The 13,430-nt window shown below is 42.1% G+C and overlaps 1 protein-coding gene across 2 annotated transcripts in view; it reads left to right on the forward strand.

The window, feature by feature from the left end:
- The window catches only part of THRA (thyroid hormone receptor alpha), a 200,884-nt gene that overhangs the window by 65,449 nt on the left and 122,005 nt on the right, over positions 1–13,430 (forward strand). For both annotated transcript variants that reach the window (XM_070727345.1, XM_070727343.1), the window contains exon 2: positions 17–84. The gene's annotated coding sequence lies outside the window, so the exon portion shown is untranslated. The remainder of the gene's footprint in view (positions 1–16; positions 85–13,430) is intronic.

Below are 13,430 nucleotides of genomic sequence, written 5' to 3' on the forward strand. Positions count from 1 at the left end.
ATATTTTATTTTTCAGAAACCTTGGATGAAATAAGATAATTTGGAAATTTTTGTTTGACATCCAGGATAACTTCAGGATTGCAGGTAAGCTCAGATACAGTATTAATGTACGGTAACTCATTCTGTGGCTTGTTCGGTTTTAATTCAGCATGTTTGTGCTTTGTAAACCAAGTTTTTGTGCTTTGCAAACCAAGAATCTGTTACTGTAGATGTTCTGTGTTCTAAATAAGGTGTTATGTCTGCATGGTGTCTATGTCTTACTCTGGTTTGCCTTATTGGATTGACATTAGTCTTGCAAGTATCAATATGCCCCCCTTCCTCTTTTACCTCAATGAGAATTAAGGGTTGAGGACCGTCCAAGGCATTTTTATAAATTATTTTCTATCTTGGCTTAGATCTTGTTTATCTCATCATTGACTTGCTAACATATTTTCCTCTGCCCTTCAAGGCCACCAGTGTTCCATGTAACTAGAACATCTTCCATAATTATCAATCAGCATGAATATTTTCTGAAAATTTTGAAGCTAAACCTCACATTGGATGCTCCACAACCATTCTAGCTCTGCCACAAAATCATCACCAAAATAATGTACTAAATGCTGGCCTGAAACCCAACTCAAATCAGTCTAGATTAGGGATATCACACTCAATTTCATTGAGGGCCAGATCAGCATTAGGGTCATCCTCAAAGGACCAGGTGGGCATGGCTGGATGATCACGTAACTGGGACCGGACAACTCAACCTTGCCTATGTTGGGCACCTGTGATGGGCCAGGCAAGATCTTGCACTATTGATCTTGCACTACAGTAGTTTAGGCCACTGTTCTCTGCGAACTGAGCCTTGTATTAGATCATGCCCAAGAGCATTTGCAAGATGACGAGATTTGGGGGCAGTGAAATCTCCCATCAGTTTGAAAACACCTTTCACATTGTTCCAGTCTCAGCACATAAAGATTTCAAACAAGACGATTTCACTGCCCCCAAAGTTGTGTCGACTTGCAAATGCTTTTCCTGCCAAGATTGGAACAGTACAATTTGCAAGCCAATGGAAGGCTTGAACCAAGGGATTTTGCTGTCCAAAGTATTGCAAACGCTTTTTATGCCATCCCAATCTTCCTCTGCACTAGGGAAAGAATGTAGGCAGAGGGAGAGATTAGCAGCACAGCTACCAACTGTGGTTTTCCCATGCCAGGGAGGGGTGGTCCCAGTGAAAGGGGACTGCGAGGCCAGACTGGGAAGCGGGGCATAGAGGCGCTGGTGTAGGCATGGTGCTGATCTACAACTTGATGTGGCTATCTGGGCCAGAACACGGTCAGCTTTAGATTACTCCACGCAGCTGCCCTGGAGTCAACAAGAGACCACCTTGCTGCCTCGGCATCAATCCCTGAGTATGCACACAGGCAGCAAGCACTGTCATCCTGGGTGAAAGGCAAGTGCTGAGAGTCAGCCTGTGGGGCAAGATTGGCCCGCCGTACACTAGCCCTATGTGTGCATGCAGCCATGCCCAAGAGGCAGGGCGGGGCACCGGGGTGGTCTCTCAAGTCAGATATAAGGCTGACCATGTTCTGGCCCAAATGGCTGCCACCAGGTTGTGGAATAAATCAGTGCCCTGTCCATGCCAGAGCCTCCATGCCCTGCTCATTGGCCTTGATCCAGCAAAATATTTATTTGTTTGTTTTTTATTTATTAATTCGATTTCTATGCCACCCTTCTTCTGAGACCCAGGGCAGCTTACAACATGTAAATCCACTTCAGCCCCACTCCCTGGGCATGCGAACAAGAGGTGGTGAGCACTGGCATCCTGGGTGAAAGGGAAGAGCTCAGAATGCAGTCAGCCTGTGGGACAAGATGGTCGCCAGGAACACGAGGCCCCATGTGTGGTCACCCCCTTCTCTGTGTGTGCCTAGGGGGCAGACTGGGGGTGGGGGTGGCCCTTCACTGATTTCAGGACAATCTCATGGATCTAAGACTGACCATATTTTGACCCAGATGGCTGCCACCAAGTTGTAGATCAGCACCCAGTTGGCTTGGGCTTAGGCTGTGGACCAATTATTTGCTGTTTCCATGGGAAGCTCCACGGGCCAAATCTAACCACATTGCAGGCCAGATCTGATCCACAGGCCTTGAATTGGACACCCCTGATCTAGATAATCTGTTTCCTCCAGAGTTCTTGTCAGTTGCAGACCAATCCTCCCTTTCTCAACAACCCTCTCTGAATAGAGAAGATTGGAGACTGGTTAATACCTGTCAAAAACTGTTCAGTCCATGAATGGACGCTTGAAGGGGGAGTGCAGCACAGGCAGAAAACATTATTGTCACTTTCAGAGAGCCTAACAGCATGGTTTGTTCTTAACTGTAGATGACTTCCCTGATCTTTTCCAGGAGTGGGTTCTGCTTTTCTTCACTGCCAGTTTGCTCCTAGATGCGCCATACGGGCATGCTTCCCATGCAGGCACAGTGTTAAAAAACAAGATGGCGCCACCTACGGCGCCCCCAAGAGAGTCGGTTCAGAGAGGTGGCAGGCCTGGTTGCAGCTGGTTCTAGCAACCTAGGCTGCCAAGTTACTACCAGTTCCATAGAACCGGTCCAAACTGGGAGGAACCCATCTCTGGCCTTTCACAATCTAAAAGGACCCAGATCAAGTAAATAGGTGACAGGTTTGTCAGCATGGAGAACACTGTCTACTTTCTCAGCAGTCTTTCACTCAAATTCATTCCAAAATAATTGTATCGATCACTCTCTTTATATAAGGTTCTTCACTAAATTATTCTTGGCTGCCTTCAGGTATGATTTAATATATTGTTGTTTATAATAAATTGTCTGTTATAATAATAATAATAATAATAATAATAATAATAATAATAATAATAATAATTAATACATTTGTATGCCGCCCCTTTTTGAAGTTTATCTTTTATTCAGTTGGGGGGATTCTGGGATCCACACAATATTTTTTCACATGCTGCGTAACATAAACAATTATATTTAAAAAATTTAAAACATAAATTTATGCATGGTATGTCTGTGTGTATGTTTGGTTTTATAATAAGGGTTTTTAGTTGTTTTATTATTGGATTGTCACATGCTGTTTTTATCATTGTTAGCAGCCCTGAGTCTATGAAGAGGGGCGGCATACAAATCCAATTAATAATAATAATAATAATAATAATAATAATAATAATAATAGTAATTATTATTATTATTATTATTATTATTATTATTATTATTATTATAATAAACCATTGAATTATTATCAAAAAATAATGGAATCTATGGCATATTTCCAAAATTAGGTTAAAAAGGTGGACAAGTTTTACTTGACTCCAGGAAAAATATTTTCCCAATAATACCTAACAAAGAAAATAAATTTGAAGAAAGCACTTGATCATAAGGGATTGTGAGAATGAAAAGATTTGCCCCATTTCAAATGATTTTGTGTGGGTGTGTTTGTGTGTGTGTGTGGTTTTGCATATAGTAACTAGTACATACCAGTAATCATAAACCTTTTAGGCTTGCCATGCCAAACATTTGGAAAATGCCTAATTTGACTTTGCTGGTATGTCATGCTTCCCCTCCCCCCCAAAAAACCAAACAAAAGAGAAAAAAATTCTCCATCTCCTATCATTCCATCTAGACCACCCTGAACAATGCCGCTTAGCAGTGCCAAGGCTGGTCCTGAAGTGGAGGATTAGACCATCATTGCTGACGCTAAGAAAATCTTCTTCATACCATTCTCCAAGGTGCAGGAGCTTTGAGGAATGTCACAATTCTTCCCCATAGCAGAGCAGTATTTTTTGCATTCCACTTAGCCCCAGGAGAAGTTCTCTTTCTGTTGACATGCCCTTATGGGCTACCTGAAGCTGCTTTGGGTCATACAAGGCCTACTTTCTTGAAGCAACTTTGGAGAATGCTCTTCCTTAAAAAAAAAATTTACACACAAATAACAGAACCAACAACAAATATTGGGGGGGGGAAAGACGTCACATATAACAAACACGTGGGGAATTTATAGCCCCCTATCAACCAAAGGCTATTACCACATATAATTACACCATTTCCTAAAGTATTTATGTTAGTCTCTAGTTAATCACCCTGTTTCAAATACTTCTATTTTCAGTTATACATAATAAATTATAACGCCTTTACTTAATTGTACATTCAAAAACAAAAACATACAACAAGCAAGTGAGGTATTGATGTCTCCTTATCAACCAAAAGCTATTGTCGGATGTACTCAAACTGTTAACATGTAGAATGTTCTTCCATTGTCTTTGCAGCCTCCATAAACTGTGAAATCATGCCTAGTTCTTGTGTGAATTTCAGAGGCTGCAAAGGCCATGCAAGAGTATTTTCCAAAGTTACTTCAAAAAAACAAGGCCTTGTGCAATCTGAAGCTGCCTCCAGAAATCACACAAGAAGTATGCTTTTGAGAATTATTGTCAGTTGTGAATATTGGTGTGACATCCAAAATGTCATGGTGTGTCATCTTTGACATGTGTGTCATAGGTTTACTGTAACAGATTATTCAATATATATTCTTGAGTTGTCCATCCTAAGTTGTACCAAATATGAAGAATATAACGGTCAGCAATAGTGAATATCCTACTAAAGTACAGGAAAAGGAGTTAATTAAGTGAATTGTTGAAATAACAATTTAAAAAACTTAATTAAGGATTAGTGGTCATCTACCTCATGCATTTCCAGTAAGTGAAATGTGCTCATTTGTGAAGAAATTGGAGGCAAGTATATTAAACGCAACAAAAATGTTTTGACATGATGCATTTTTTCTTATTTTACAATTATATAATGTATCTTTAATTTCATTTTTATAAATACAAGCACCATAACTTTTAAACTGAGATTTAGATATAAATTTAAAACTAATTTTAGATTTAGATTTAAACAATATACATGAGGAAATAGAAGGGAAACTCATCAAATTTGCCAACAATACCAAGCTGGCAGGAATAGCCAACATCCCAGAAGACAAAAAAATCTTGACAGACTTAAAAGCTATTCTTTGGTCCAGAACAATTAGCTAATTATGGGCCATTTTCAAATATTCCATTTTGGATGGGTCATTGAGGAAATTATAGCCATGTATCTCCAAACGTACCTGGATGAAATTGATTTTCGGGATCTATTTCAATCAAGATTTCATCTAGGTTTTTGTATAATGGCTGACCAGATCACATTTATCAGAAACAGGAGGGAAATATATCCTGCTTGTTGCCTTGAAATGCTAGATCAGGGATGTCAAACTCAATTTCATTTCAGGGTTGCGTTTGGCCTCAGGTGGGTAGGGGAACAGGGTGGGTGTGGCTAGCTCAATGTCACTCAATGTCATGGGCACCTGTGGTGGCCTGAGCATTCTGTCAGGGAAAACATGCTTTCAAAGGACCATTTTCAGCTTCAACAGTCTACTGCAACGTTCTACCAGCAAAAATGGTGCTTGCAAGGGCCGCACGCGACCCTCCCGAGCTCCGTTTTCTCTGGCAGAGATACTGTGGGCCAGTCCTTCACTGTTTCTGCAGTAACTTCGAGGGCCAGATCTAAGCACTCTGCAGGCCAAACTGGTTGCCGGGCTTTGATTTTGACAATTCTGCTCTAAATGGTTTTCAATACTACTCACCATCCTATCCCTAACCTCTAGATCAGTGTTTCCCAACCTTTTTTGAGCCGCGGCACATTATTCATGTTTTCAAAATTCTGGGGAACACTGAAGGGGGGGGGCGGGGGGCTAAAGAAAAGTTTGGACAAAAAAAATATCTCTTCCTCCATTTCACTCTATTTCTCCCTCCCTCTTTCTCTCTCTTCCTTCCTTCCCTTCTTTCTCTCCATCCCTCTTTCTTTCTTCCTTCCTCTCTTTTTTGCTCTCTTTCTCTCTCCCTCCTTCCCTCCCTCTATGTCTTTCCCTCTCCCTCCTTCCCCCCTTTCTTCCTCTCTCTCTCTTGCTTTCTTTCCCTCTCTTTCCCTTGCTTTCTTTCTCTCATTCTCTCTCCCCTCCTTTTTCTCTCTCTCTCTTTGTCTCTCGTTCACCACGCCAGCAACAGAGAGAAAAAGAAAGAGCGAGAGAGAGCCGGAGAGAGAGTGGAGTGCGCAGCAGCCATCAGCCTCCTCGCCCTCCCAGACGTCCCCAGCGCCCGGCCTCGCGCCGCCTCCCGTTAGCCCGGCCGAAAGCCACACAGTCCCGGACTCCCGGATTGCTCGCTTCTCCGGCCAGCGCGGCGCTTTCCTGGGCAGATGGCTTTGCTGACCGGAGAAACGAGCGATCCGGGAGTCCGGGACTGTGTGGCTTTGCACCATGAAGAGAAAACGGCAGCAGGGAAAAGTCGGCCATTTTCTCTTCATGGCGCAAAGCCACACAGTCCCGGACTCCCGGATTCCTCGCCCCAAGGCAGGAGGCGGTGGCGGAGAAGAGTGGGCGGATCGGGCGGGCAATGGGGCAGGACGGAGAAGCCAGGGGCGCGTTTGGCCGGAGGCACCGTGGGGAGGCAGGGGCAGGGAGGTGCGGCAGTAGGAGTAAAGGGAGCCGCGGCTGCCCCTGCCTCCCCACGGTGCCTCCGGCCAAACGCGCCCCTGGCTTCTCCGCCCTGCCCCATTGCCCGCCCGATCCGCCCACTCTCCTCCGCCGCCTCTCGCCGCGGCACACCTGACGGTGTCTCGCGGCACACCAGTGTGCCGCGGCACACCGGTTGGGAAACGCTGCTCTAGATCACTGACCTATAGTATGGTTACCTATTCTGATAATACTAATATGAAATCTGTGGGACAATCTACATTGGAGCAGGATGCCACTAAATATAAAAAGAGTGTTTTACAACTTGGAAAATCTGCTTGAATCCCAGTTATAATTTAATCTGTAGATTGTAATTATAGAAAATTATGACCATTGTGCCAGTAGATCAGATTCAGAAATCCTAATTCAAGGTGTCAACAGGTTTTTAAGCCTTATATACATAGTGGTTGCCTATCTCTTTGACCACCTTGGTGATGGCTCTATTTCCTTGGAATACTATATCTCACCTCCAAATATATATTATATTTTTTAAGAACTATGAAAATATGGCTCTTTAGAAAGGCTTTGGGGGTAAGCAAGATAGTGTCATTTCTGAATTGCAGTATCTTGAATTAATTGATGGATAATTGTAGTAATTGATTTTTATTTTTACTTATTCCTGGTAATATCATAAGCTGTTCAGAATTTACAGAAATGGAGCAGCACGTCAGTTCAAATAAACCTGTTCAGGTATTCAAAGAAAGCAGGCAAAGCCTTTTTGAAAAGTAGTTATGGTTAGAAGGTCAACTACTGAATATGTAAGAAAGGATCTTCCATTGTCTTAATTTTGTTATGTTTTGTATTCTCCGTTATAATTGTCTTCAAGCCACCGTGAATGTTGAACTAAAAGCACAATACAAATTCTAAAATGAATTAATTGCTGAAGACTGCAATTATGCAGGTATGGGACCTGAATTAAATAGTCTATCATCTGCAAGGTACTATGAAAATAATTAACATGGTACATGGTTGAAATATAGAACTCTGAGGAGCATGGTAGGGAATTATATATTTTGCCCATATAAAATTTTAATAACTTGGATAGTGATGACCGTGAGTTTTAAAATGTGGAATATTAAATCTCAGAAGCATCTTGAACCATCATATCTACAAAATATGGGCCGTTATGTTTGTAAACACAATCATATGTCAGATACTTGAAGCATTTTCTGGATTGCATTATACAGTATATTTGTTTCTGAATAAAATCTGATAATTTAGCACAGGTGAAAGTTGTTCTTTAGAAAATTCATTACCAAACTACATAGCTCTTATGTCTCTTAGTCCTTGTGCTATTTTTCTAATATATTCTAGACCAGTGTTTCCCAACCTTGGCTACTTGAAGATATCTAGACTTCAACTCCCAGAATTCCCCAGGCAGCATTCGCAGGCTGGGGAATTCTGGGAGTTGAAGTCCAAATATCTTCAAGTGGCCAAGGTTGGGAAACACTGTTCTAGACTACAGTATTTGTTTTTATAGGGGTACTAATACAAAAGAAAATTTAATTATATTTTTATGTCCTACATTGCAGTCTGAGCTTTACAAAATAGTTCTGATAATTTCTTCTTCCATATTCTCCAACAACAACTATGCTGTTGAGGAGTGAAGCGAAATGAACTTTCTTTTACTTTTTGTTAGGACTTTTTCTTGGCTGGTAAAATAGAAATGAAATGTTCTGCTACTCCCATTCCATTCTTTATTTGCATATTTTGAAAGGGAAGGAAGAGGGATTTCAGCCATTTGGGAAGGAAATGCATGCTGGGAAGGGCATGCAGTTGAAGTTCTGTTACGTTGGGGAGATAGAAAATTGGCGTGGCTGTTCTGTCGTATTGTCCACATGGTTTGCGGCTCATAAATCTAAATTCCCTTGTAAAGGACCCCATGCTTTTTAAAACTTCATTAGTATAAACTATTATGCTTCAGCTTGCAACCACAATCAAGAAGAGAATTTCTGTTGTTAGGCAAGGCAGTTGTTAAGTTAGTTTTTCCCAATTTTACAACTTGTTTTGCCATGGTTGCTAAGCACATCACAGCAGTTGTTAAAGGAATCAAGCAATTGTTAAGCAAATCCTCTTTTTTCCATTATCTTTCTTACTAGAAGATACCTGGGGAGTCACAAAAGGTGAGCATGTGATATTTATTTATTTATTAATTGGACTTGTATGCCGCCTCTCTCCATGGACTTTGCAGCCTTTATACTTGCCAGATGCCGAATGCCCTAACATCGTTCATATTGTTAAGAAGCTATGAAAGTTGTATGTGCAAGGACTATTTATAAGTCACATTTTTCAGTGCCATTGTAACTTTGAACGGTCACAAAATGAATGGTTGTAAGTTGAGGACTACCTATACCAGTGATTTTCAACCTTTTTTGAGCCGCGGCACATTTTTTACTTTTTAAAATCCTGGGGCACACTCTCCTCTCTTTTTCCATCCCTGTCTTCTCCCCACCCTTGTCTGTGTGTTTGTATACACACTTTTGAACCATTTCCAAAAACAAGTGAGGGCTGGGGTTTTTCTCTCTCTTATTCTTTGGGTGCTTTTTATCATATGCTTTAAATCAAGAGTCACTTCTCTCTCTCTTTTGTTTCTCTCTCTTTCCTCTCATTCTCTGTCTCAATCATTTTCTCATTTCTCTTTTTTTCCTCCCCTTTTTGCTCATTTCTCTCTCCCTTCCTCTCCTTTTCTCTCTCTCTCTTGCTTTCTTTCTCTCTGACACACACTCTCTCTCTCTCTCTTTCTCTCTTTTCTTTCTCTCTCTTGCTTTCTCTCCCACTCTTTCTCTCTTTCTCTCTTGCTTTCTTTTTCTTCCTCTCTCTCTCTCTCTCTCTCTCACACACACTCTCTCTCTCTGCAAAAAGTTGCGAGACAGGAACCTGAGCTTCCTTCTTCACGGCACACCTGTCCATGTCTCACGGCACACTGGTTGAAAAACACTGACCTATACAATCTGAAAAAATTGTGTGAGACTAAATATGTTTATCCAAGGGGCCTATTTGACTTGTGTACATATTTCTTCTAGGTCTGGTTCACAGCTTGGATCTGCTGCATTTGAAATAACTAGTTCAAAACCCAGTATAGGTTAAAATTTTGACCCCGACATACTCTTTTCAGACTTTAATTCATATCTTCCCTATATAGCAATATAATGCATAGAACCGTTTGCACATCCCTAAATCAATCTAGTAATAGATGCATTCTGCTGTGCCACAGTGGGAATAAATTAGGGAATTATTTACAGCAATTCTAGAGTGAAAGCTTCTCTATTGCAGCGAAAATAATAGTCTTTTTGCACCTGACAAGAACAAATGTATTATGATATAAAGTTTTCATGGATTTAAAAATAATATATTTATTAGCTTTTACATATTGTGGAATTTTAAACGTCCCATGGCATGGGTCAAGGTTACTTGATGAACTGTTTCATCCCTCTAAGGCAGTGATGGTTGACTTTTTTTTCCTCGGATGCCAAAAGAATGTGTGTACACGCTATTGCGCGTGCACAAGTGCCCACACCCATAATTCAGTGCCTGGGGAGGGCGAAAACAGCTTCCCCCATCCCCTGAAGGCCCCTGGAGGCTGGAGATGGCTTGTTTCCAAACTTCTGATGGGCCCAGTAGAAACATAGAAGTCTGACGGCAGAAAAAGACCTCATGATCCATCTAGTCTGCCCTTATACTATTTTCTGTATTTTATCTTAGGGTGGATATATGTTTATCCCAGGCATGTTTAAATTCAGTTACTGTGGATTTATCTACCACGTCTGCTGGAAGTTTGTTCCATGGATCTACTACTCTTTCAGTAAAATAATATTTTCTCATATTGCTTTTGATCTTTCCCCCAACTAACCTCAGATTGTGTCCCCTTGTTCTTGTGTTCACTTTCCTATTAAAAACACTTCCCTCCTGGACCTTATTTAATCCTTTAACATATTTAAATGTTTCGATCATGTCCCCCCTTTTCCTTCTGTCCTCCAGACTATACAGATTGAGTTCATTAAGTCTTTCCTGATACGTTTTATGCTTAAGACCTTCCACCATTCTTGTAGCCTGTCTTTGGACCCGTTCAATTTTGTCAATATCTTTTTGTAGGTGAGGTCTCCAGAACTGAACACGGTATTCCAAATGCGGTCTCACCAGCGCTCTATATAACGGGATCACAATCTCCCTCTTCCTGCTTGTTATACCTCTAGCTAAGGTATAACAGTAGGCTTGTGTTTCGCCCTCGCCAGGTTCATAAAGCTTCCCTGGAGCTGGGGGAGAGTAAAAACGCCCTTCCCCATCCCCCCGAAGGTTCTCTGGAAGCCAAAAACACCATCCCAGAGCCTCTGGTTAAGCCAAAAATCAGCTGGCCAGCACACACATGCACATTGGAGCTGAGCTAGGGCAACAGCTCGTGTGCCAGCAGATATGGCTCCGGATGCCCCCTCAAGTGGCACCTTTATAGGTTCACCATCACTGTTCTAAGGCAAGCCCAGCCTATTCATGCCAGCAGAGAGGCCTGCTATGGATCTTGTCAGTCAAGGAACTCCAGGAAAAGAGCCTTCTGACTCTCTGGAACATTTTGTCCCCCAGGGTGAGGTCTGTCCCCATCCCTGTATCCTTCCCAGAGGCCTGAAAACCTGGCTCTGCCAGTTGGCCTGGAATCCCAACAAGGGAGTGTATCCCATTGGAGGTGGCTAATGAACCAATTAGCTGACTCCATCTCCCCCCCTGTACTTTTTCTTTCCCCACCCGACCCATCTTTTAATTCATACTATTTTACTTTCATTGTTTATTGTTACATTGACTTGCTGGTGATACACTTTCATCTGTTTTATTGCTGTAAACTGCCCAGAGTAGCCGTACGGTGAGATAGGCAGCAAATAAATTTAACAAATAAAGTAAACACTACCAATTTCTAAGACGGAAATTTAAAAAACTCTGGCATTGCCACTCTTCCAAATGCTTATTTTGAGGCCTGAAAGGTGACATTAGAAACTTGTGATTTGCAGAGAGGGGGCTGGCCTTCAGAGGAGCTGCTTCTCAGATCTTGATGTTCTAGTGCAGTGTTGAAGAACCCTTTCCTGCTCAAGTCCCAAAAGGGTGTGTACATGTGCAATAGTGCACAGGCGTGTGCCAGTACCCATAATGCAGTGCTCTCCCCCTGCACATGCACGCACAATCCCTGCGCTGCCCCCTCATGTGCACAGGATTCACGGAAGTCTCCAGAGCCTGTGGATGGCAAAAAAATGGATTCCAGCTTATTTTCAGCCTTCCGGAGGGCAGGATAGGTTGTTTTCACCTTCCCCGAGCTTCAGGAAATCCCCCTGAAGTCTGTGGATGATGAAAAACAGCCCAATGGCCCAACCGAAAGTTGGAAACAATCTTCCAGTTGGGCTGTTGGATCCATTTTTTGCCACCCACAGGCCCTGGAGGCTTTCCTGAAGCCTGGGGAAGGCAAAACCGACTTCCCTACTGCCCTCCGGAAGGTTGAAAAATCAGCTGGCCTGCGCGCACATACGTGCCGGAGCTGACATAGAGCAACACCATGCATGGCCACAACTATGACTCCGCGTGCCATGGGCTTGCCATCACGGTTCTGGTTTGATGGACAGGTGACACATCTGCCTCTGATCTCACGCTGCCATTTCAATGATGTTGGGCATAAACCCGATAAAGGATGGAATGGATGGGGTCACCCTTCATGATGAGGAAATGAAGTGCTGCTATTGGAGAGAATTCCCTTCCCTTTTCTAGTTCCAATTTGGAGGAGAATAAAGGGCTGGTTTTTGGCACTTGGCTGCTGAGAAGCACTTTGGCATCTTAGCACACATATGGCCAGCCTCTGTGTCTCTCCCCTAAGTTGAAGGGAGGTTGCTTAAAATTTGTTTTGGCTCTCCCTTCCGAAGGCGTCTATGGTTCAATTGCTCAACCATTTTACAGTCATTGTAAAATAAGGGAAGAAAATTGTGACAAACGTGGGCCAAGGTAAAGCAAAGATAAGCAGAAGATTGTTTTGTGTAACCCCTATGAAAACCTGATTTTGCCAGCATTCAGCTTGATCAGAAGAATATTTTGGGCTGTGACTTGGGCCCCAGCGTGAACACTATGCATGCCATACAGTTTGGTGTGCAGCTTGCCTCAAATCAAATTAACGTATTTGTGCGTATCCTTTTCCTAATTTAGTTTTTTTAAAAAATACTTTTTAGTTTGCAAATCCCAATTTAATAGAAGCTTTTTATTGAGAACAATTGGTGGATTTAGGCTTGTTTAGAAATGAAATATGTTTATGTGTGGGTCTGTCTGTGAAGCTCTACTATGTAAAGGGACTTAGATTCTGTACAAGTAATTACTTCCTTATTAATGTTTCCAAATGTAAAATAATGCACTTGGGGAAAAGGAATCCTCAATCTGAGTATTGTATTGGCAGTTCTGTGTTAGCAAATACTTCAGAAGAAAAGGATTTAGGGGTAGTGATTTCTGACAGACTCAAAATGGGTGAACAGTGCAGTCAGGCGGTAGGGAAAGCAAGTAGAATGCTTGGCTGCATAGCTAGAGGTATAACAAGCAGGAAGAGGGAGATTATGATCCTGCTATATAGAATGCTGGTGAGACCACATTTGGAATACTGTGTTCAGTTCTGGAGACCTCACCTACAAAAAGATATTGACAAAATTGAACGGGTCCAAAGACGGGCTACAAGAATGGTGGAAGGTCTTAAGCATAAAACGTATCAGGAAAGACTTAATGAACTCAATCTGCATAGTCTGGAGGACAGAAGGAAAAGTGAGGACATGATCGAAACATTTAAATATATTAAAGGGTTAAATAAGGTCCAGGAGGGAAGTGTTTTTAATAGGAAAGTGAACACAAGAACAAGGGGACACAA

The sequence above is a fragment of the Erythrolamprus reginae genome, chromosome Z, assembly GCF_031021105.1.
Source record: "Erythrolamprus reginae isolate rEryReg1 chromosome Z, rEryReg1.hap1, whole genome shotgun sequence".
Lineage (NCBI taxonomy): Eukaryota > Metazoa > Chordata > Lepidosauria > Squamata > Dipsadidae > Erythrolamprus > Erythrolamprus reginae.